The sequence below is a fragment of the Megalobrama amblycephala genome, linkage group LG24 (genome assembly GCF_018812025.1).
Source record: "Megalobrama amblycephala isolate DHTTF-2021 linkage group LG24, ASM1881202v1, whole genome shotgun sequence".
NCBI lineage: Eukaryota > Metazoa > Chordata > Actinopteri > Cypriniformes > Xenocyprididae > Megalobrama > Megalobrama amblycephala.
In genome coordinates, this window is record NC_063067.1 from 30297838 (window position 1) to 30320652 (window position 22815).

General features: G+C 36.0%; 1 long non-coding RNA gene across 1 annotated transcript; it reads left to right on the top strand.

The window, feature by feature from the left end:
• The first annotated feature begins 1365 nt into the window (after window positions 1-1365).
• LOC125260277 lies at window positions 1366-5960 on the top strand. The gene is made up of 3 exons (XR_007182998.1): window positions 1366-1540; window positions 5116-5199; window positions 5280-5960. It is a non-coding gene; the product is annotated as an uncharacterized LOC125260277 (long non-coding RNA).
• Window positions 5961-22815: the final 16855 nt, after the last annotated feature.

The window sequence follows — 22815 nt, forward strand, 5'->3', positions numbered from 1 at the left end:
TCCATTAAGTATATGAGCAACCGTTTCATTTTCCTGCTGAGTTGGATGTAATATACAGTAGGGTTCATGCTTTGATGGATACCATGTTGCCAAATTATACTTCGTTGGAAGACACTGTAATCTTGCTTTGATCATGAATATTAGAATGTCATCTGAGATTGAGAAGTTTGTCAGGACAGAATGAGACACTGAATGGTCGGCAAATTGAAGTAATGCAAGTTTTCCTTGCAATCTGAGACCTGTCCAGTGCTGTCCGTTTTGGGTCTGACTAAGATGAAAAATTGAGGCTCTTGCATGCTTAATCTGTAGCTGCTGAGGTGTACACACACATACATACACACACACACACACACACACACACACACACACACACACACACACACACAGTACAGTCCAAAAGTTTGGAACCACTAAGATTTTTTATGTTTTTAAAAGAAGTTTCGTCTGCTCACCAAGGCTACATTTATTTAATTAAAAATACAGTAAAAAACAGTAATATTGTGAAATATTATTACAATTTAAAATAACTGTGTACTATTTAAATATATTTGACAAAGTAATTTATTCCTGTGATGCAAAGCTGAATTTTCAGCATCGTTACTCCAGTCTTCAGTGTCACATGATCCTTCAAAAATCATTCTAATATGCTGATTTGCTGCTCAATAAACATTTATGATTATTTTCAATGTTGAAAACAGTTGTGTACTTTTTTTTTCAGGATTCCTTGATGAATAGAAAGTTCAAAAGAACAGCATTTATCTGAAATACAAAGCTTCTGTAGCATTATACACTACCGTTCAAAAGTTTGGGGTCAGTAAGAATTTTTATTTTTATTTTTTTGAAAAGAAATTAAAGAAATGAATACTTTTATTCAGCAAGGATGCATTAAATCAATCAAAAGTGGCAGTAAAGACATTTATAATGTTACAAAAGATTAGATTTCAGATAAACACTGTTCCTTTGAACTTTCTATTCATCAAATAATCCTGAAAAAAAAATTGTACACAAATATTTTGTACAATTGTACACATTAAATGTTTCTTGAGCAGCAGATCAGCATATTAGAATGATTTCTGAAGGATCATGTGACACTGAAGACTGGAGTAATGATGCTGAAAATTCAGCTTTGCATCACAGGAATAAATTACTTTGTCAAATATATTTAAATAGTACACAGTTATTTTAAATTATAATAATATTTCACAATATTACTGTTTTTACTGTATTTTTAATTAAATAAATGTAGCCTTGGTGAGCAGACGAAACTTCTTTTAAAAACATTAAAAATCTTAGTGGTTCCAAACTTTTGGACTGTACTGTATATGTATATATATAGGGGCTGTCAAAATAACACGTTAATTTCAATTAATTAATCTGAGAAAAAATAACGCATATTAATCCATTCCGTATTGACCTTTGAACCTGGAGCCGTTCTAGCCACCATTCGACTGTAAAATGAAGGAGGGAGACGACTGCTGCACTGACGGTCATAACGAGCAGAGCTCCTCCCTCGTGCGCGCGAGCTCTCTTCATCTTCAAAGTAAGCACCGTCTTTGCACTCTTTCTACCTCACACATAATAATCTAAATCAACTGACACAATGCTAAAAGTTCGTAAGACCGAATCCATGTTTCACGAGGCGCATTCGGAGAATGTTTTTCCTGAATAACCGCTGGGTGTGAATAGTGCTCAAAAGAACGTCACCTCATCTTCTCTGACAGGCGCCCTGCACGTGCAGCTGACATAAACCACACTTTCAGTAAACAAAAAGAAAATCCTATCCAGTGGTGAAGTGTTTTCTGTGTTGACAAATCTTTAGCGATGTCCTCATAACAGTCGCAATTCACACGCAACGCGTCAACGTCCGCTAATGTCCAATTCGCGACCTAATGACTCATTTAAACAGATTAATTTTAATGAATCTGATCTGCCCACACGGTCTATAATGAATCATTTACTCGAACAACTCTGAAATGAGAACATAAGTGTGCTTACCCCATTTAGCAAGAGTGGTTAGTAAAATCCACAATATTTTCAGGTTATTTAAATGACAGTGTGTAATAAATTAGGCCTACCTATAAAATCAGTTAGTTTAGACTGGAGTGAGGTGAAACCAGAACAAAGCAAGTTGTTGTTAGCTAGGTGCATTCAATTGTATATGGTAGAAAATTATATTATTAGTTAATATAACTTCTAAATGCTACTTTTTAATACTTTTCAGGTTTAGCAAAAAAGCATCTTCTCATACAAAGCTATAAAATCACTTTTTTTTTTTTTTTTTTTTGCAAAGAGGGCAAGAAAGAATTACAGTGAGAGTGACGGGAACTTTATTGTCAGTATCGGGCTCGCAGATCACGTGGGTAGGGCACTTTTTACTGTTTGTGTGGATGACCATGTCTGTCACCACCGAAGACCATTTTTGACCCAGGAAAAACCCTGCATTGATTCATTTGTATTGAAATATTTAATACTTTCACAGCAAAAATTATGTATGCAATTAATTTAGATTAATTAAGCACAGAGTATGTAATTAATTAGATTAAAATTTTTAATCTTTCAACAGATGTTTTTCATTCTGTAGTATTAAAGAGGAAGAGATGATTGCACTCCGCACTGCCGGTTGAACTGAGGCGTCTGTACAGTGATCTGTCACGCCACATCAAAGAGCATCAAAACGGCATTTTCTGTTTGAATTTCATGATTTTGAATTTGAAGATGACACTTTGTTTCTTATCGAAAGTAACAAAACGCAGAGCTTATTGTGATTATTGGTGGTTAGGCTACAATGTTGCAATGTAATGCTTCGGTATACACGTGCACCATACCAAAAGCCCTCTACCGAAACGATTCGATACAAATACGTGTACCGTTACACCCCTAAAATATATATATATATATATATATATATATATATATATATATATATATATATATATAAAAGTAATATCACACGCGTAGCCATGCAATATTGCTCTATATCAGCACGGCTGTGATTCGGCCATAGGCAATCACAGTCATGTTGATATAGAGCCATATTGCACAGCTACAAGTGTGATATTGCATTTATACAGCACAAGTGTGTAAATAAATAAGAAAAAACAATGGAGTGTCTACTTCTTTCCGCCACACATTCAAATCTCAAGTTGACAGTTTAACAGTTGAGCCCAAGCCTCCGTTACTAATTCTAAAACGTCACTTTAGAACTAGTAAAGAAGGAACGTTGAGTTGCTTCATTAAAGCTTATTGTATTATGTAGAGTCGATTATTGAGAGAGTGAGTGTATTACCTGCGTCTGATATTCTTCAGGTCAATCTTATATTCATAATCACAAAATCAGTTTGAATGTCCGCTGAGGAAAGTGATATCTTTGTCTTTGTCCTTTTAACATTTAAGATGATTTCCCATGACAGCGCTAGTCAATGCATGTCAGTGGCGTTTTGTAAGATGTTGTTTAAGGTAAAAGACAACATCCTTGTTTACAATTTTGTTTCAGCCCCTTTCAATATAAAAGTATTTGCAACTAACTCACTCATAAAAACAGTCTTTGCAGCTATCTAATGGCATAATAATGTAACTTTCATGAAGTTGAAATCACAATCACTAATGGACCCTTTCTCAATACCAAATACAGCATATTATTTATATAAAATATTATTTGTTAGACAATAATATTTAAATGAACAACAATAGCCATTATAACAGTATAAGAAGTTTGCACAATAATAAACACAAGCAAACAGTTCAGACAAACATACAAAAGCTATGCTCTAGTATAGCATTTAAGTTCAATGTAAATGTAAAGTTATGAAACTTAAAATAGACCTTAAGCCAAACTGATTAGCTCTGGAGCAAGTAATACATTAATAAGACCAAAGATTACCCATTTGATAAACCCAAAATTAATTATACCTCATGTTACTATCTATCATCTTACACTATCTATGTAAGAGCCGAATTCCCAAAGAGTTGGCCGAGATAAAGCTCTTCTCTGCAGGTACATGAGCCCTGAACGGCCGCTCAAATCTCTGAAAGTGTCTAAAGAAATTTTCAAATAGGTGCTATGTTTACATTTAAATCCTATATTTGAGGTTTAAACAACTACATACTCGCCTAAAAAACATTTAAAACTACATTCCATGACACAATAAAAGTAATATCTGTAAAAATGTGGTGGGTTTGCTGGTCCACCATGACACTCACTGTAAGCTGATTCAAATGGTGAAACTTCATTTTCATTTAATTGCAAGTGCAGTGTCACCATTTCCTTTATATTTTACACTTTTTTTGTTCACTTTAATAGTGCTATTGTGTGAACAATATTTGGACAATTACATTGGCCCTAAAAGTATTTTGACACTGAAGTCAGTTAACTTGTTAATGGATAAAATCATTGGATATAATGTATAAAAACAAATGGATTATTTCAAAAGATACTATTTCAAGACTATTACTGTTTCAAGACCTTTGTTTGCTTTCACATCATAAAATCAACATATTACATCTAAATAAAGACAAAAAGGTAGTGAAATATGTTCATAATTAATGTGATGAACTACACCTGTGGTTACTCAGCTAGGACACCTGATGTATAAAATAATAATATTCCAAATATTGTTGTTCTTTAAAATAGTTTTACATGGAGGAAAGCATGCAGTAAACTGCTCTCAGCAGTTCACATGTCATGTCAACATGCGAAATAAAACACCATGTACTGAAGCCAGAATCAAGACTGTGGAAACTGCAGAACTATGTACTGACGTTATCGGCCAGTTATTAAAATTTCAGAATAGCTAAATATATTGATACATTCAACACCTTCACTAAAAAAGTATTATGTCAGCAAACTAGATCTAGAACCAAAAAACAAAAAAACATATTTATATTCATTTATTTCTAATGGTCCTAAAGTAGGCTTCATTTTCAATATGCAAACTGAAAAATGCATTTTTATTTTTTAAGTATTTATCGATGGATTCACCCTGATACTTTCCAAAGTGAATATTTGACTGCACACTCCCAACAAGGGCTGACGTTTTGTGCTTGTTTTGACCCAGATTTACCTGTTGAACTTAAACTGCTCTCTCTCTCTCTCTCTCTCTCTCCCTCTCTCTTGAGAATAATTCCTCCCACACTTTTGGCTCTAAAAATGCAGTCAAGCGGACTGTAATACACTCTCTGGCGAGAGTCCTCCATTTGCAGGTATGTATATGTGCTTTCTGGACTCTTTTCTCATAGGTTATTAAAAAGGTTTTACGCACCTCTCCATTCATCACTGACAGCCTGCAGACGCATCACTCGCCCCGGGCCCCCAGGGGCCCCGCATCGGACCAACAACTGCCCCGCCTGGGAGAGACAGTGGGAAGATTAATACAGCAGCTCTCATCGGCAGCCATGCAGGTACCGGGGCCGTGATACTTACATCTGTGATCAGCTCGACTTTACACGTGTTCACTGACGCATTACACGCAAGACAACGTGCTGTACATAAACGCTCTGCCTACAGACGCTCTCAGTCATATATGCAGCACCTAACTCTCATTCACAATAGGTTTGAGGGAATCAGATTTCTCTGTATTAATCTGTGTGTGTGTGTGTGTAAAAAGGTCAAAAATTGAATTAAATCGGACAAAACTGGAGACATCCAGAAAAGTCTTCAATTAAAAAATGATTTATAAAATATGTATGTATTTGCTTGTTACTTTCTGTTGTTGTTATTATAATTAACTTAACTTACATATTTTACAATAAAGTTCTGATATGTCCTCAATTTGCTACTTAAACATGTATGTGTGTAGATTTAGAAATTTGAGAGGTGGAATTCTTTTTGGTCAAAAATATGAAGCTTTTGGGTAACATTTAACAATAAGGTTCATTTGTTAACATTAGTTAATGTATTATGAACTAACAATGAGTAATACATTTGTTACAGTATTTATTAATCTTTGTTAACATTAGTTAATAAAAATGCAGTTGTTCATAATTTGTTCATGTTAATTAATACAACTCTTGATTTTAATAATGGATTAGTAATTGTTGAAATTAACATTATCTAAGATTAATAAATGCTGTAGAAGTATTGTTCATTCTTAGTTCAAGTTAACTAAAGTAGTTAACTAATATTAACTAATGAAACTTATTGTAAAGTGTTACCAGATTTGGAGACACAGACTATATTAATATCAAGGGTTCATCAGAACAGCATCAGTACTGAATTGTGTGTGGTGAGATATTAAACCATTCTTGAAGAAAAATGCATTCAAATGATTGATAGAAGAAGAAAATGGATTCATAATGTATTACAATTACTGTATACAAGAAACATAAAAAAAAAAATGTAACTGTATTAAAAAAATTTTTTTCATAAAATTGTAATGACTTTCTCCACCCCTAAAACAACTTATTTGTTGACATAATACCATATGAGTAGTGAAAAATTAGATAAAACTAAATTCATTATGTCCCTCATATTAAATCTATATAACTTGTATTATTGAGGTTAAATGTGTTGTGAATGCTTGTGTTTAAATAATAACTCACTTTTAATGAGTAATATACAGTATCTGCAATTCAACCACTGCCTAGTTGGACAAATCAATGTCCTTTCTGTCATATCAGGCTTTTCTGTAAATGAAATTATTATGAAATGGCTTGTTGAAATGATGGCAAGCTTTAGTATAATTTCTTGTGTGATCAGGTACATGATTTTCACCTGGTGCACAAGAAAACAGCAAATGAAAAGATTCACACTGAAAGAGGCGTGTCTGGACTATTCTTCAGACTTGAGAGTGGACTCTTTTTCAGGCCAGTAAGCAACCACCTAGCAACCACCAAGAAACATCCTGGCAACCGTTAGCAGCATATTAGAAAACACTCAGCCTGAGCATCAAGGCAGCACACCCACACCCACATTTTCTATACAAAATGTAAAAATCCAGTTAACATTATTAATTAATTAATTAATTTAGCGTGTGTTTTTGTTCCACTCCACACACACACGCATACACACACTTCATCACACTCTCTTGGCATCTCTGCTGTGCTGTGTAATTTTTTCTTTGCTTCTTTTCTTTCCTCTCTCCTTTTTTTAAACACATGTCCTCATTTTTAAACTATCTATCATGTCCGCACCAGTGGGGGCTTTTAAACTGTGCAATTGGCACTTTCTCGGCTGCTGAGCTGGAAAAGGCTGTACTGCTGTGGAAGACACAAATCTGGAATACACCCTCCTCCACGTATAACTGCAGCTACACACACACACACACACACACAGGTTTGTTTTTGTGAATTGTGGGGACATTCCATAGGCGTAATGGTTTTTTATACTGTACAAACCGTAATTTCTATCCCCCTACACCTAAACCTACCCATCACATAACCCTTGTATTATGGAGGTTAAATGTGTTGTGCTACATTATTTAAACTGTGCACATTTTTACTTTCTCAAAAAAAAAAAAAAAAAAAACTCATTCTGTATGATTTATAAGCCTTTTGAAAAATGGGGACATGGGGAAATGTCCTCATAAGGCACCCTCTTCTTGTAATACCTATGTCATACCCATGTCATTATACAAATTTGTGTCCTGATACAAAAACGCACACACACACACACACACACACACACACACACAAAGTTGGCAAAACTCCAAAAAAAAATATATATATATATAAAAAAAAAAATTGAGGCAATTGGTTACATTAAATTTTTTAAGTTAAAGCTACTTTCCATAAGATTTGCCTCTTAGTCGCCATCTCTGTTTGAAACCTGCAATTGCAGTTATTTGCAGAATTATCATCTTTACGTGGGTTGTGCATCGGCACGGCTCCTGAGGGGAGATGAATCTAATGTTTGCTGTCAGTCACCATACCGGTGTGGATACTTCGGAATCAAAGATTGTAAGTCTTGAAGTATGACCAAAGTAGGAATTTCCACTGGAAAATGTCATCTGAACAAGTAAGAAACATGTCTGCCACTTTTGTTTTGACCAATTGAGGGAAAAAGCATTAGTCTACAATAAATCGCACTGTCAGTAATTAAATATAACGATCGCTTAGCTCGGATCACGCCAAACCGTGCAAATCATTATTATTGTTATACTTTGTTCTCAAATTGTTAATGTTAACAACATCAGTATTGCATGACTGTGTATTTAGTGTGTAGTAGCGTTACCTGTAGATTTAAATTTCTGTAGCCACTCCGCAGTCCGAAGTCTTTTGGACCATTCTGGATTACAATCCGCCATCAAAATGATAAGTTTAATTATTGCAGCTGCTGTAAGAAAAGGGTATCCACTAACAGCACTAGCAGGGACTCCTTTCTTTCTGTTTACAGATGTGACATAATGACGCAAAGACGAACTGCTGCATGCTTGAATTTCCCGTGGAAATCCACCAGTATCGATTTATTATAAAACATTATTACAAGCTTACTGTTGTGAATCAGGCTAAGGTAAGGAGATAGTTTTGAACACTGGCTGGTTATGTACTTGCTCAAAATTTGATATTGGATCATTTTACCCCCAAAAAAGTTACGGACTGCAGCTTTAAGACATTCAAAGTTTAAGTAGCCTAAGCAAAACTGGCAGATTTTTATTTTGTACTCATACATTTTAATTGTTTTTAAATTGAAATGTTTGAGTGCACTAATTCATACATTTAATTTAAAATTATCATGTAATCTCAACATAAACATTTTTATTAGAGGAAACTTAACAATAGCATGGTATAGCACTGGTACAGCAATATGAAACATTTAACAAACTTGCTCTCAAACCAAGCCACTTGTCATGATGGTAACTCTCCAAAAACCCACATTAGGTAAACTTAAGTCTGTGTAAATGAAAAGAAATGAGTTCATAAAACTCAAAACAACGAAACAGTTTAGTTTACTTAAAATATGTCAGTTCTATGAACTCGAAAGAACAAGAAAGTGCTAAAAGTTAATTTGACTGAACTAATTTGTTTAATTTAAGTTTGTCCTACTCAAACCACTTAATTATTTTGAGTGTTAAGGACACAGCACACTGAAAATTGTTTTTTTTCCTGACCATTCTGTTGTCTGTATATAAATTACAGTTTTTTTGTTTAATACAAAACAATGTTACTCCATTGTAAAATGATATGCCATTGTGTGTGTGTGTGTGTGTGTGTGTGTGTGTGTGTGTGTGTGTGTGTGTGTGTGTGTAATGTATAACAGGTGTTGATGACATTTTAAAATGATGTGCCATTTTTGCTTTGTTTTAGTGAGAATTAGGTAAGAATGAAACATGCCGTCACACATATTTCTGTGGCTTCAACATTTCTACATTTTAAAAAAAAAGTTAATAAAATGCATTTAATGTACATCTAGCATAAGGATTCTGATCTATAATAAATGATTAAGTGATGACAGTCATTTTTTTTTTAATTCATGTGAAGTCCAACCCTAAAGCAAAACAAACAATCTGCTTTTGTCCTTGCACACTTTTGTTAGCATTTAATCTAACTTTTGTGGTTATATAAACATTTTTAATAAACAATTCCTCACAAAATATGAAGCCTAGTACATTTACTTTGAACTGAAAATTCCCAAACTTTTGTTTTTGACTTCCTAAGAGGGGCCCCAGTAAAATCAGTAATTTTCACCCTGAATGTTGTGTTGGGTGAAAATCCGAGCGTTTGAGTGAAATAGACGACAACATCATCTTCATTCTCACATGGTGTCCTCAGCCCTCTCCCTATTTCCGTTCACTTTCTGACATATGTTGACCAACTCGGAGGTGTTAAGGGTGTATAAGACGGAGCCGGGGGTGAGCTCGAGAGGAGGGGTTGTGACAAACACACGCATACACACTAATCAAAGTTGCACTGTCAACGGGTCTGGTCCGTGGCTCTCGGGGGTGTGATTTTCTCAAAACGAACGTCAAACGTGAGACGACGCCTCGATGCTCAATCTGTTCCACTGATAAGTCGAAACAAACAAAACAGTACGGCTTCTCGTGGAGAGCGTGCGAGTGTGTGTGTGACTTTCACACCCGTCGGCCTCAGTCCTCCCATCAGCACAAACAAAGGTGTGAGGGGAGCAAGCAATCTGGCCAGGAAGTGTGGCGGCACTTGTTCTCTGCCTCCTTTTCTCTCTCTCTCATGATCTCATGTTTTCCCTACATCCCATCATACATCATCCATGCTGTAGCAGATCTACAGCAATTGGTTTCGCTTCAGGACCCACTTTTTACATTGGGCATCAAGTGGTGACTCAATACAGCACAGATTTTTATACAAAAGTCAACAAAATAGTCAAGCAATTTATTAATATTACCATGAACTGTATAACACTGTAAAAAATAATTGTTGGTTTAACTTAAAAATGTAATTTACCTGGTTGCCTTACAATTTTGAGTTCAGTGAAATTAAAAAAATTGAGTTAATACAATGAAGGTGATTAAATTAATCAACAGAAACTCAAAATAATATGTTATCTGAACCACATTAATTATCTAAGTTGATTTGAAAAAAAAGTTGAATTATATATATATATATATATATATATATATATATATATATAGTAAATGCCTAAGCATCATCAGAAGTTTTGATTTAGCATCTGAACACATTGCACAAATACTGGGTCAAATGTTGTGCCATTTTATCAAATGATAAGTAAATTTGTACTAAAATACAGTTAAGTTTAAATAGATTAGTGACTTTTGATGTGAACAACAAAAGAACATTTCAATTCAATTCTTCAAAAGTCATTCAATTCTATTGCTCAAATACATGATTAGCTTTATGTTATTATTTGCATTTAGCACAAAATTGTTTCTTAGATTAAAAAAAAAAAAAAAAAAAAAAAAAACTAAAAATTGAGTACATATGACCTTCTGAATAAACCACATTCTGATGGTTTACACTTTTCTGCTACATTTCTAGTCAGGCCTTTAGGTCAGTATTACAGTTTTTTACAGGACATATTTTTTTATTTTTTCCCCCAAAACTCTTACACAATTCTCCTAACATAATTACACAGCAGTTCATTTCACATTCAAAATGAAATAAAACTACCAAAACACTTAATTCATGTCTCAAATCAAGTCATTCTTCCAGAACACTACCAAAGGTTTCACCTAACAAATACACTTTGTCAATGACCTAAAACACAAACAACAGGCAGGATTATATAATGATTTCTTTACAGAACAAGAATGGACACTCTCTACTGCTTATAATTCACTGCTGTATATGTTACATGCTGTGTATTATTCCTATAACGTTTCCTCTTTTGTATAGATGGTAATGAAAACTGAAAGACTAACACCTGTGCAGGTCTGTTGTTTTGATAGTTTTTCAATTTTTAGATTTAGAATACATTTCAATATGGTATTAGTGTAGAAATGTTTCTGTCTCATTCAATTTTGTATTATGTTAGGATTTGAACTTAAGTTTAACAGATAAACTTGATAACTTGATAAGCAAATTGGCCTGTAGGCACACAGAGTTTTGTCTATGTTTGTGTCTGAGTGAGAAAAGAATTCATATAAATTGAAAGATGATCAAAATAAGGTTGAAATAATGCTGACCTGCTCCTGGTGGTCAATAGAGGGCGCTGCATACTCAGTTGTTTGTGTGTCCTGACTTTTTTTTAACCTGTCGTATGTTTAGTTGTGTGTTAGTAATCCTGTGAGCACACTCTCGCTTGCCTTGTGTCCTAATTAATGCCCCTTCTCTCTCTCTCTCTCTCAGAAGAATCAGTCCATGCTTACTGTATGTAAACCGTTTCTCATCTCTACTGAAAGTGTTTATTTGCACAATCATGCACATAGTATTCTGAATGAGAAGAAGAGACTGAATCTTTCACAAAAGTAAAAGCATGTTAAAGTTTAGCATGTTAAGCATCATTTGAGTCATCATTTACTCGTCTTTCTGTCATTCTAAAACTAGATTTGCACTTCAAAGATGGCAAATCAAAATGTGTCACGCCAGATTTAGAGTCCAACAAGTCAAATGTCACTGGTTGTTCTGTGTCTTTTGTGAATTGGACTGTTTTAAATGGAATGCGATAATAGTCTTTTTGATTTTAAGGCTCTGGTGGAGGGAAACGTTGAAGTGAGCAATTTAAGATAAATTTTGGTCTTTTCCTCACACAAAAGTTATCACATGGCTTCAGAAAACCTGGAATAAAGAGCACATGTTTTGTAGACTACTTTTATGGTGTCATTTTGAAGCTTGACAGGTTACTTTAAATTTTACTCTATTTTATAGAAAATAAACTGGGAATTTTGCTTTACATACTGTAGTTTGGGGTCAGTAAGAAATTAATACTTTTATTCAGCAAGGATGCATTAAACTGATCAAAAGTGACAGTTAAGATGTTTATATTGTTACAAAATATTTTGATTTCAATAAATACTGTTCTTTTCAACTTTACATTCATCAAAGAATCCTAAAGTATCATGTTTTCACAAAAAATCTTAAACAGCACACCAGTTTTCAACATTAGCATTAATAATAATAATAATAATAATAATAATAATAATAATAATAATAATAATAATAATAATAATTGTATCTTGCGCAACAAATCATCATTTTAAAATGATTTAGGAAGAATCATGTGACACTGAAGACTGGAGTAATTATGCTAAAAATTCAGCTTTGATCACAGGTCAATTTTAAAATATATTCCAATTTAAAATTATTATTTTTAATTGTAATAATATTTCACAAAATTACTTTTTTTTAATGTATTTTGATCAAATAAATGCAGCCTTGGTGAGCAAAAAAAGACTCAAAAACATTAAAATTGTTGAACTGATCTCAAACTTTTGAGCAGTAGGTGTGTGAAATGTAGTAAATGTCAGTGATTATGTGACACTGAGCATGTGTCTCTGTACAGACGCTCCGATTTTCTTGTTTCCACTGAAGTAAAAGACAACATTCTCAAATCATGCTGGAGAACTTGATCATCAGATTTTGTTCCTGTTAGCTTGAGTGCTGCTGTCATTCAAGCCTAAATGAACATTAAAAAAACTGTTAAAGGTAGGGTAGGCAATTTTTTATAAACACGTTTTATTGAACTCTCTTTACATCCTGATAGCAATTAATAATATAAGTGGTTTAAATATTAAAACATGTACATATATCTTCTGTGGAAGTCTCAGGACCAAAAAATGTTCATTCAATCATTGCATACAGTTCCTCCTGAACCAAAACAATGATCTTATGCTGCGTTCACACCATGTCGTAATTACTGTAATTACGAAATGGCAACCCGTGACGTTCTACCCAGAGCTGTTCACGTCCTCAGACTTGGATTTATGCCCCTGACAGCAAAATAGTGACGGCACAGATCCGGCCCACATCTGGTCCGCGTATAAACCACATGTACCAGATGAGGGCCGGATCTGGGTCCAGACTATGTTGCTGTCTGGAGTCAACACTATCAATGCCGAAATGAATATGCAGCAGTCCAGTGGTACAAGTCAGAGCTCTGCAAGTTGTTTACGTTCATTATTATTGTAATGTTGTGTCTAATTTAACGCCGTCTCTCGTCACTCTTTGCAGACTCTGCTGTGTGCATTGAACTGCGTTCATGTGTTTTGAAGAAGGAGTGGCTTTGGAGACGCTCTGAAGGGAGTGTGGGAACTTATGCTTTCAAATCTAGCTTGCTATTGCTAGCCTCTCTGAAATTGCCTATCCTACCTTTAAGTTTTCATTTCATTAAAATTTTAATATCAAACGAGAAAAGTGCAAAATAGAAGGATGTGCTCTCTGACTTATGGACTCCACAGAAGTAAGAAAATTTTCATTTTCAGTGCCATATCCGATTTATTATACTCTAATAATTTACATTTCATCTAAAATGTCTTTCAGACCTTATTATGATGAATTGAAATATTTAATCTAACTTTTATGTGAAATTATCTAAATTCTCCTAAGTAGATCATGCTATTCCAGCCAAAGTGACTAGCCGTACACTAACTGCAGGGAAATTCCCCCTAGAACAACCCAGTGTGCTCAAAAACACTGCATGTGGTAATGGGGGATTCCAGTCTGGCAGGATATACTCAAGCTCTGATCACACCTCTGATATTTACTTTACCAAACTCCTGTTTTAAACACTTTAGGCTACTACCCGTAACTCCATCTGCAATTATGTAGTTTGGCAATTAAGGCCTCAGTGACACTCTGAGAATGAAAGGAAATGAAATTCTGAAGGTCTTTCGAAGGTAAAAAGTCAGAGGACATAGAGAAAAATTCAAAACAATCCATGAAATACCATCTTCCTCTTTGCAACCAATTCAGTATCTCTGTACAAACTCTCAGACTCCAAGATATGAATCAATTGTGGCTAAACGAAGAGTTTGGAAATGAACTGACTGCATTTGTCTGATGCTGAATAGAGCACTATGTTTCGCATTAGTCTATATGTTAAAGAGAGATTGAGAACAATAAGACTGAGATTGGCACTTAGGAAGGAGAGAGGAGGTGGTGAATAGACTGTCATTAACCTCCATGCACTCGTTCTCTCTCTCTATCTATCTCACTCTCTTGTTCAGCTAGAAAGGTGCTTATTATCTAAATTAGTTCATCTTACACTCCAAGTGGAGTACAGCAGCCATTCACAGAGCCTGCCATGACGCTGTGCAGTTTAAATCTAACTTGTATCTTGCGATATGTGAATCTCTAAAAAGTGTAAATGTCTCTGAATGTACAATACATGGAGACAAAAGTGTTGGATAAAATAGGTACCTATTATTGAGAATTATATGTCAAACTCTATCTAAAATTTGAACTTCCTGTTGCTTTTGGACCCTTTTCACAGAGTTTTGTTACTGTATTTTACCCTAATAATAATAATATTTTATTTTAAAGATTAGTATTGACAAAGTTCAGAGGCTGTCATATATGTGAATCAACTTACTTTGTTGTGTATTTTCAATATGAAAAATAACTTTTATATTGATGGATTAATTGCATTTTGAAAAGAAAAAAAAAAAAATGTGTCATGGATTTATTGCATTTTGGGGAAAAAATAATCTGTTTTTATAATAAACCTTTAAATAATCAAAATCTAGATTTGAATTTTTTATGTTTTTATAACCAAAAGATGCTGTGTGAAAGTTTGAAACAGAAAATAGTGGTTTTCATCTTGCCACTTTCTTGGTAAAGAAAACACATTTTTACTCAAATTAATCAAAATGGATTTATAGTGTTTTGGAACCAAACTCTTCATATCATTCTGTCCAGAATTCAAATGGGTCCGATTCGCTTTGTGGTCTACACGACTTGTGCATGTGGTCCACTCTGTGCTGTCATGTCTCTGGAACAGAGCAGACTGTGTCTGCGCGGTGAACGTGATTTCACCAAGTACAACATGTTCCTGGATCAACATCTTTGTTGATCCTGGAACAACATTCCAATCAACCAATCAGATTTGAGGGACAAGTTTACCATTTATGTCAAGTTTAGGCTTACAACCAGGGTTAGGTGCTTCCACAACAGTGTTATTCACCTATCATTTCCCTCTGATTTTAGGGATATGTTATGGGTAGGGTTAGGTTTAGGGGTTGGGAAAAGGTTAGGACAAAATTTTCGGATAGGAATGTTGTTCCAGGATCAACAAAATATGTTGATCCAGGAACATGTCTTACTTGGCAAAATCACAGTTCACGTGACATTAACTTGAAACCAGACTTCTTTTTCCCCAATGGAAAGCATATTTACACTGTCTCAATCGTTCCCTATCCCATATAGTGCACTATGTGCCATTCACCAGAGAAAAACGTGTTGTCCTGATTCAGTATCTCCGGTCAGATGAGATGATGTCAGGCTATATGTGTCATTATTGTAACGTTATTTGGTGATAAACAACTGCTGTGATAAACAGACATCCATTTTCACATTTGCATATGTAACAGAGCCCAGCTAGTGAGAGTTGTGCAGGTAAACCTATCTCAAGAGGCACACTGACGGCTGCTAGATAATGTGTTTAGAGTCATTGTTAGTGCACCCGCCTCGCATGCCTGGTGAGCGGGGTTCGACACCGACTTCAGAGCAGGGTGGTTAGGATTGTGGAGGGTTGGTTTTGGAGGTGGAGCATTGAAAAGAGGGGTGTGTTTGTTTGGGTTTATTTCAAATATCAACAATGTCCAACAGCACTTTTGAAATATCGCTTACCCCACCTTTAAATGTGTCAACCATTTTTATGAAATAAATTTGCTTGTTTCTATTAATTTTTAAATGGGCTTGTATCTATTAAGAATTAGGTCAAATTCCTAAAAAAATAAAATAATAATAATAAATTGTAATGACCATGGAGAAATGTGGGTCTCTTGGTCAAACCAGTTGAGAACCACTGTGTTAGACAACTACATTTGAGAGAAACTTAATGGAAAACTTCCATGTCGCCTTTGTATTCGACTCTTGGAAACAATGGCTGACATAAAAATTGAATTGCAAATGAAGGTTTGAGAGATGCCTGCTAATTTGATCAATTAAGCAAGAATATCTCAGTGCAGCTTACCTCTCTCTTGGCTCTCATTGCTTCTGTCATCCCTCCTCCACCCCAAACTCCACCTTTCTACAATCCAAGGGGAAAAACATGTACAGGCCGTCATTCTCATTGAACCCTCATTCTCTTTGGATAAGCTAGCAAACTATGTTTTACCTTTACTCTGATGACTGTTCTCCTTCATCCCATAGGTGAACCTGTGAAATATAAATGTGTCCCATCTACAGAAATATCCCCTCCTGCTTCTGAACTACTATGAAACACATGATACATGCCAAAGACCGACAGCAAAACTTTCAGCTCGGAATTTCACATTGATTGAGCTGCCTTACCAGTCCAAATGGCTCTGCTGATATATGATATCATTAATATATGATATATGCACATTCATTCACCATTTCCCAATCACATCTTTTGCAGTGCTACAGCAAACTGGCCATCACATGGAGGACTGTAGACAGGAACCAAGATATCTTTAAGACTAACACCCATTCTCAACCTCACCTTGTACCAGTCACCAAATCTGAATGGACCCCTTCAAGAGCTAATCACTTCTCGATTCTTAACTTTCACTTTCCTACCCTAACCCTACCCAAGCCAGATCCCCACAACACCTTTCCCTCTTATCTCAGGTATCAATATTTCATAAACTTACAGTGACAAATTTATTTTAATGCGCCTTCCGCATCGACGCAGAGATTGATTGGCCAATCAGGACGATGGCACGCCAGTGTGTGGAGTGGTTGGAGGGAGCTTTACCGCATACATTAGTCAAAGACAGACGGCAGAAAGGAAGGAAAAGGCAGGAGAGAGAGCGAGAAAAAGAGAGAGGGGGCCAGTTGCCAAACCGGGGGAGTAGATTTATCATAGTTATGGCTTTCTCAGGCATCCATTTTCCTCAAGACTGTTGACAGGTAGTATCTGCACAGGCCTTAGTATTGATTGACTGTCTTTCTCCAGCTCAAATGGGCTTTGGTAGAAGCCTCTGCTCTGTGATCTCATCAGGGGCCACTGGTACTACACTCCAGTAATTGTTGGTTAAGAGATCGTAACAGGCACCCCTTTAGGCTGTCTAGTCTTTGGAAATGTGTAATTTCCAGGGATTTCTCCTCTTCAGTCTTCACAGGGTTTTTATTATTCTGTTTTTGGCCTATTTTGACAGTGAGAGCAAAGATATAATAGGACTTTTTTTGGAGAAAGTCTGGTCTGGAGACTGAGGCTGGCTGGTCTTAAAGATGGATGGCAAGGTGGATCAGTGTGTAGCACTGTCGTCTCCTTGGATTGAGTCCCAGCTGAGCCAGGAGGCCTTTCTTTATAGAGTTTTGCATGTTCTCCCTCTGTCTGTGTGGGTTTCCTCCTGGACAGGGCCATAACTACCATAGAACATTGAGGGGTACAAGTCCCCCACCCCCCAATAATTAAGAAATGGCCAAAATTGTCCCCCTCAAGTATTTGATATTATTGATGCTGCTCTGCTGCTCTCAATTACGCTCTGCTCTGTTTGTTGTAAGGATGACAAGAAGTTTTAAAAGTTAAATTTTTAGGCTGCTCTGCCTCTGTGGTTTAACCAGTGCTCATCAATGTCAAAATGATTGAGATGGCCAATCAAATCGAAGGAGGCGGGGCTTACTGTTCCAACGCGATGCTTTTAGCAGTGAATGAGTGTGGATAAGATGTAAGTAGCTAAACATTTAATATTTGACAACAGTTTTACGGTAGAAATGTTCAGCGACCGACAGTGATATCCACCAATGATGCAAACCTAGTCAGCTTTTTATGAATTGAACATATGCTATTATTTACATGAGCATAATTCATAATTGAATGTTTTATATATACTGTATATATATATATAAATTGAATGTGAAGAGACAAGAAATGTTTTGAGTTTTTACATATTAGACATACGAATAAGAGTGAATGTATGCATATTTTAAAATAGAATTATTATTTGCAGATAGTTTAAATTGATTACTTAAAGGGATAGTTCACCCAAAAATGAAAATTTCATGTTTATCTGCTTACCCCCAGGGCATCCAAGATGTAGGTGACTTTGTTTCTTCAGTAGAACACAAATGATGATTTTTAACTCCAACTGTTGCTGTCTGTCAGCCGTATAATGTGTGTCAATGGTAATACAATTTATAAGAGTCAAAAAACATGCATAGACAAATCCAAATTAAACCCTGCGGCTCATGACGGACACATTTGATGTCCTAAGACACGAAACAATCGGTTTGTGCGAGAAACCCAACAGTATTTATATCAACGACAACGGCAGTGATGTCTCGCGCTTATACTTCAATGAGTGCGAGACATCACTGCCGTTGTCAGAGCGCGATCAGACCTCACTAAGCGAGTGCTGAACGCAGTTGGACATAGTGGTGTATTAGAGGTGAAAAATTATATAAATAACTGTTGGGTTTCTTCGCACAAACCTGATCATTTCGTGTCTTAGGACATCAATGTGCCACCATGAGCCGCAGGGTTTAATTTGGAATTTGTCTGTGCATATTTTTTGACTCTTATAAGATTGTGTTACCTATTGACATCGCATTATACGACTGACAGACGGCAACGGTTGGAGTTAAAAATCATCATTTGTGTTCTACTGAAGAAACAAAGTCACCTACATCTTGGAAGCCCTGGGGGTAAGCAGATAAACTTTCATTTTTTGGTGAACTATCCCTTTAATAACTACATTCTTATTTCTTTTTCATTATTACCCTTAAATTCCTTTTAATCCTTTAATCATTTAATTCCTTTAAATAAAAAAGACCAGCATCCCCATGACCGGCTCCAGCATCCGGCTCCAGCATCCCCATGACCGGCTCCAGCATCCGGCTCCAGCATCCCCATGACCCTGCAGAGGATAAAGCAGTTAACTTAAGGAGAATGGATGGATGTTCTCCCCATGTTGCTGTGGGTTTCTCCCTACAAGATGTGCAGGACAGGTGAATTGTAGACACTAGAATTTATGTGTTTCATGTCTGTTTGTGTTGTGCCCTGCAACGGACTAACCATTCATCCTGGGTGTTTCCCTGTCTACAGCCTGAGAATGGCCTCCAGCATCCTTGCAACATAGGACAAGCGGTTTGGAAATTGAGTGGATGGATTTGAACCTGTGTATTCAGCATGAATATTCTGATCTGTCTTTTAACTGTTCTTCTTGTGAAACTGAAAAAAGGTTCACATAGTGATTTGCAACAACAAAGCGACTAGAGTTGTTCATTATCAATAAGAATTGGCACATGAGTCAACTTGAGCACTGTTGACAATGCAACTGAGTTGAAAAGAGTGCAACTTTAAACAAATGCAGTTATGTGACGATTACCAATGGGAATGCAGACAGTGAAGTTCATGTCATCAGCCACCTGATACAGATGGATACTGCAGTCAACCAACCACACAGCCACTTACCCAGCAATTTATTTGCTATCAATGTAAAGCCACCTTAAAGGAGTTATTTTCACAAAAATGACAAGTTAAAAGCTCTATTCACATTGAGACCAGTAAAATCACTGATGTTCACTGACTAATGGTTGGATTCTAGTAAAGGCGTACCTTCTTGAATGCTGCATCCAACTACTATTTCCATTATTTGTAAGTGTTAGTTTTAATTGAAATTGCATGGCCTTAGGCACTGTTAGTGTGAACGCCCCGTTACTCATCCTCATGTCATTCCGGTCAAGTCAAGTCACCTTTATTTATATAGCACTTTATACAATCAATACAGATTCAAGTTTCAAAGCAACTTTACAGTGATAAAAAGGAAAATAAGGATCAATGATGCAAACAGAATTTAAGTATTCCACATTTCAAAGTCTTCTGGAACCATATGATAGCTTTGTGTCATTAACAGACTGGAATTTTAAGTCATTCACTGAAAATGTTCCCATCTGCCACAGCCCTCAAAGCAAATATGGTGCCTTTTGGAGTTGCATCAGTTTTTATGTTGATGGTGTTTGGTCATGAGACATGCAAGCACTTTCTAAACTTTCTACATTTCTAAAGGCATCATGTTTTATGTGAGAGTTGTGGTGGAGCTTTTGTGTGTGTGTGTTTTTTTTTTTCTATCCTGTAAACTGTAATTGCAGTGGTGTCCAATCCCAGGTGAACATGATTTCAACAAGTACAACATGTTCCTGGATCAACATCTTTGTTCATCCTGGAACAACATTTCAATCAGATTTGAGGGACAAGTTTACAGTTTATGTAAAGTTTAGGCTTACAACCAGGGTTAGGTGTGCTACTGTGCAAGTGTAAAACATAATAAAAGCTCTTGAGATGATACAGAGAGACCAGACATAATAAAGTTCTGACACTATCCTCCACAATTATTTAATTGGCAAAATATCTCAGCACTTACGGGTGCATCCAGTTCACACTCAATCGGCATTCCATGTATGGTCACAGAAATCTATCGCTACAATATGAACGTTTCATCGTCTTCAAATACCTAAATTTTCATCTTCTGCACTACAACGCGGAAACTGCAATTTCTAATTTATCTACTTGGTGGAGTGTTATGAAAAATCTCTGCTTGACAAAAACGCTGTCTCAAGCTGCGTCCCAATTCAGAGGCTGCATCCTTCGAAGGCCGCATTTGAAGGCTGTCCCAATTCGAAGGCTTCTTCAAATGTGGCCTCCAAATGCATACTTTGTTTGCCAGGAAATAAAGGATATAACAGATGGAACCTTCACAGCCTTGCCTACCCCAGAATTCATTGAACGCCAGTGGCGACAGGATTTTTTTGAGAGAAATTGCTGAATTACACTTTTAAACATAAGTACTGGGTTTCAACTTACTCAAATATCTAATGATAAAAACGTAAAATATATATATATATATATATATATATATATATATATATATATATATATATTTTTTTTTTTAAATTGGTTCAAATGTTGACATATCTCATTAAGATGTGATTATATATAGTTTATACTCTTTATTGTATATAGAAATAGACCATGGTGAACATATTTGGACAGTGTGTGAACCCTGTTTTGTTTTCAGACAGTTTAATATAACTTTAAAAAAAAAAGTCCAGTACAAATGTTACTGCCACTCATCAAAGGCGTGGCTTTTAAAGTCTGAGTCCTTCAGTGTGGACAGGAGGCCAAAACAGAGAAAAATGTATCCAGGTTAGTGTAGACGTAGCCTCAGGCAAGGGTGTTTGGGCAGGTTGGAGCTAAACTCAGGACTTTGGCCTCCCAGGAGCAGGATTGGACACCATGTACTATTCAATGGAAAGGAGCTATCTGAAGCTTCTTCAAAGCCTCTCCTTATATTTTCCTCAGAAAAAAATCATGACGTATGGGTTTGGAAGGGCAAGAGGAGAGTGAGTAAATGATCAACAATTCTTTTAACACTGGGTCCATACTTATTGCTAATTGCTAATTACATTGGCAAAGTGTTCTAGTCGTCTGCTTTATTTAGACAAAGTTAGTGATTATTCTTACTTTCCTCTGAATTTGATACCAAATCATTTGTGACTTTGTTGGACTAACAAACCAAAATTCTGCTTAATTTAGTTATGGTACAGAATTTCACAACATGCTCATTTTGTTGAAATGCAGTAATTAGTCATCACACAACAGAGGCAGCGGAGGGGTTGGAGGGGTTCAGTGTAAATTAGTTATTTCTGCTTATTAGACAGATTGTGTAATCGCTGTCATGAAAGGTGATCTCGCATGCCACGGAAACTCAGGGAACATACTTCCTCAATCCACAAATTTTCATGCTCAGCAAACTGCTTTCCCTCAGTTGAAGAGATCGCTACCTATAAGTAAGCCATAAGACCGCTAATATGCCACATGAGGCCAGGCAAGTAGTACTCCAATTGAATCTGGCATTGTATTTATTGTTATATTTTGAAATGTTAGGACATTTCTATTGCTTGCACTCAAAATGTCTTGTTTTGCGATAGAGCAATTGACTAAACTTCACATTAACAAGAGGAAGTTGCAGTGCCTGTCTTAATAATTAAGTTAATGTTCTCATTAAGTTACACTGCTTCATAAAAGGCCAAGCCCAGCGGCACCTCTATGATGTGGCAAGACAAGGAAATGTTGCACCAAAACGGACACAAAAGGAAGCCAGTAAGGAGCTCAGACAAACCCTTGTTTCTTCTTTTTTTCTGCAATGTAGTAAATACTGCCTGGAGTATTGTAACCGTCCTGCTTGATCTTGTGAGGAATCTACACATTGCACTCCGTCATCAAGTTATCATACTATGCCAGCTGATGACAACTGCGACCAACAATTGCTCACAATAGCAAACAAATCACAGTCAACTTCTCACAGAGCAATGTCAATAGTG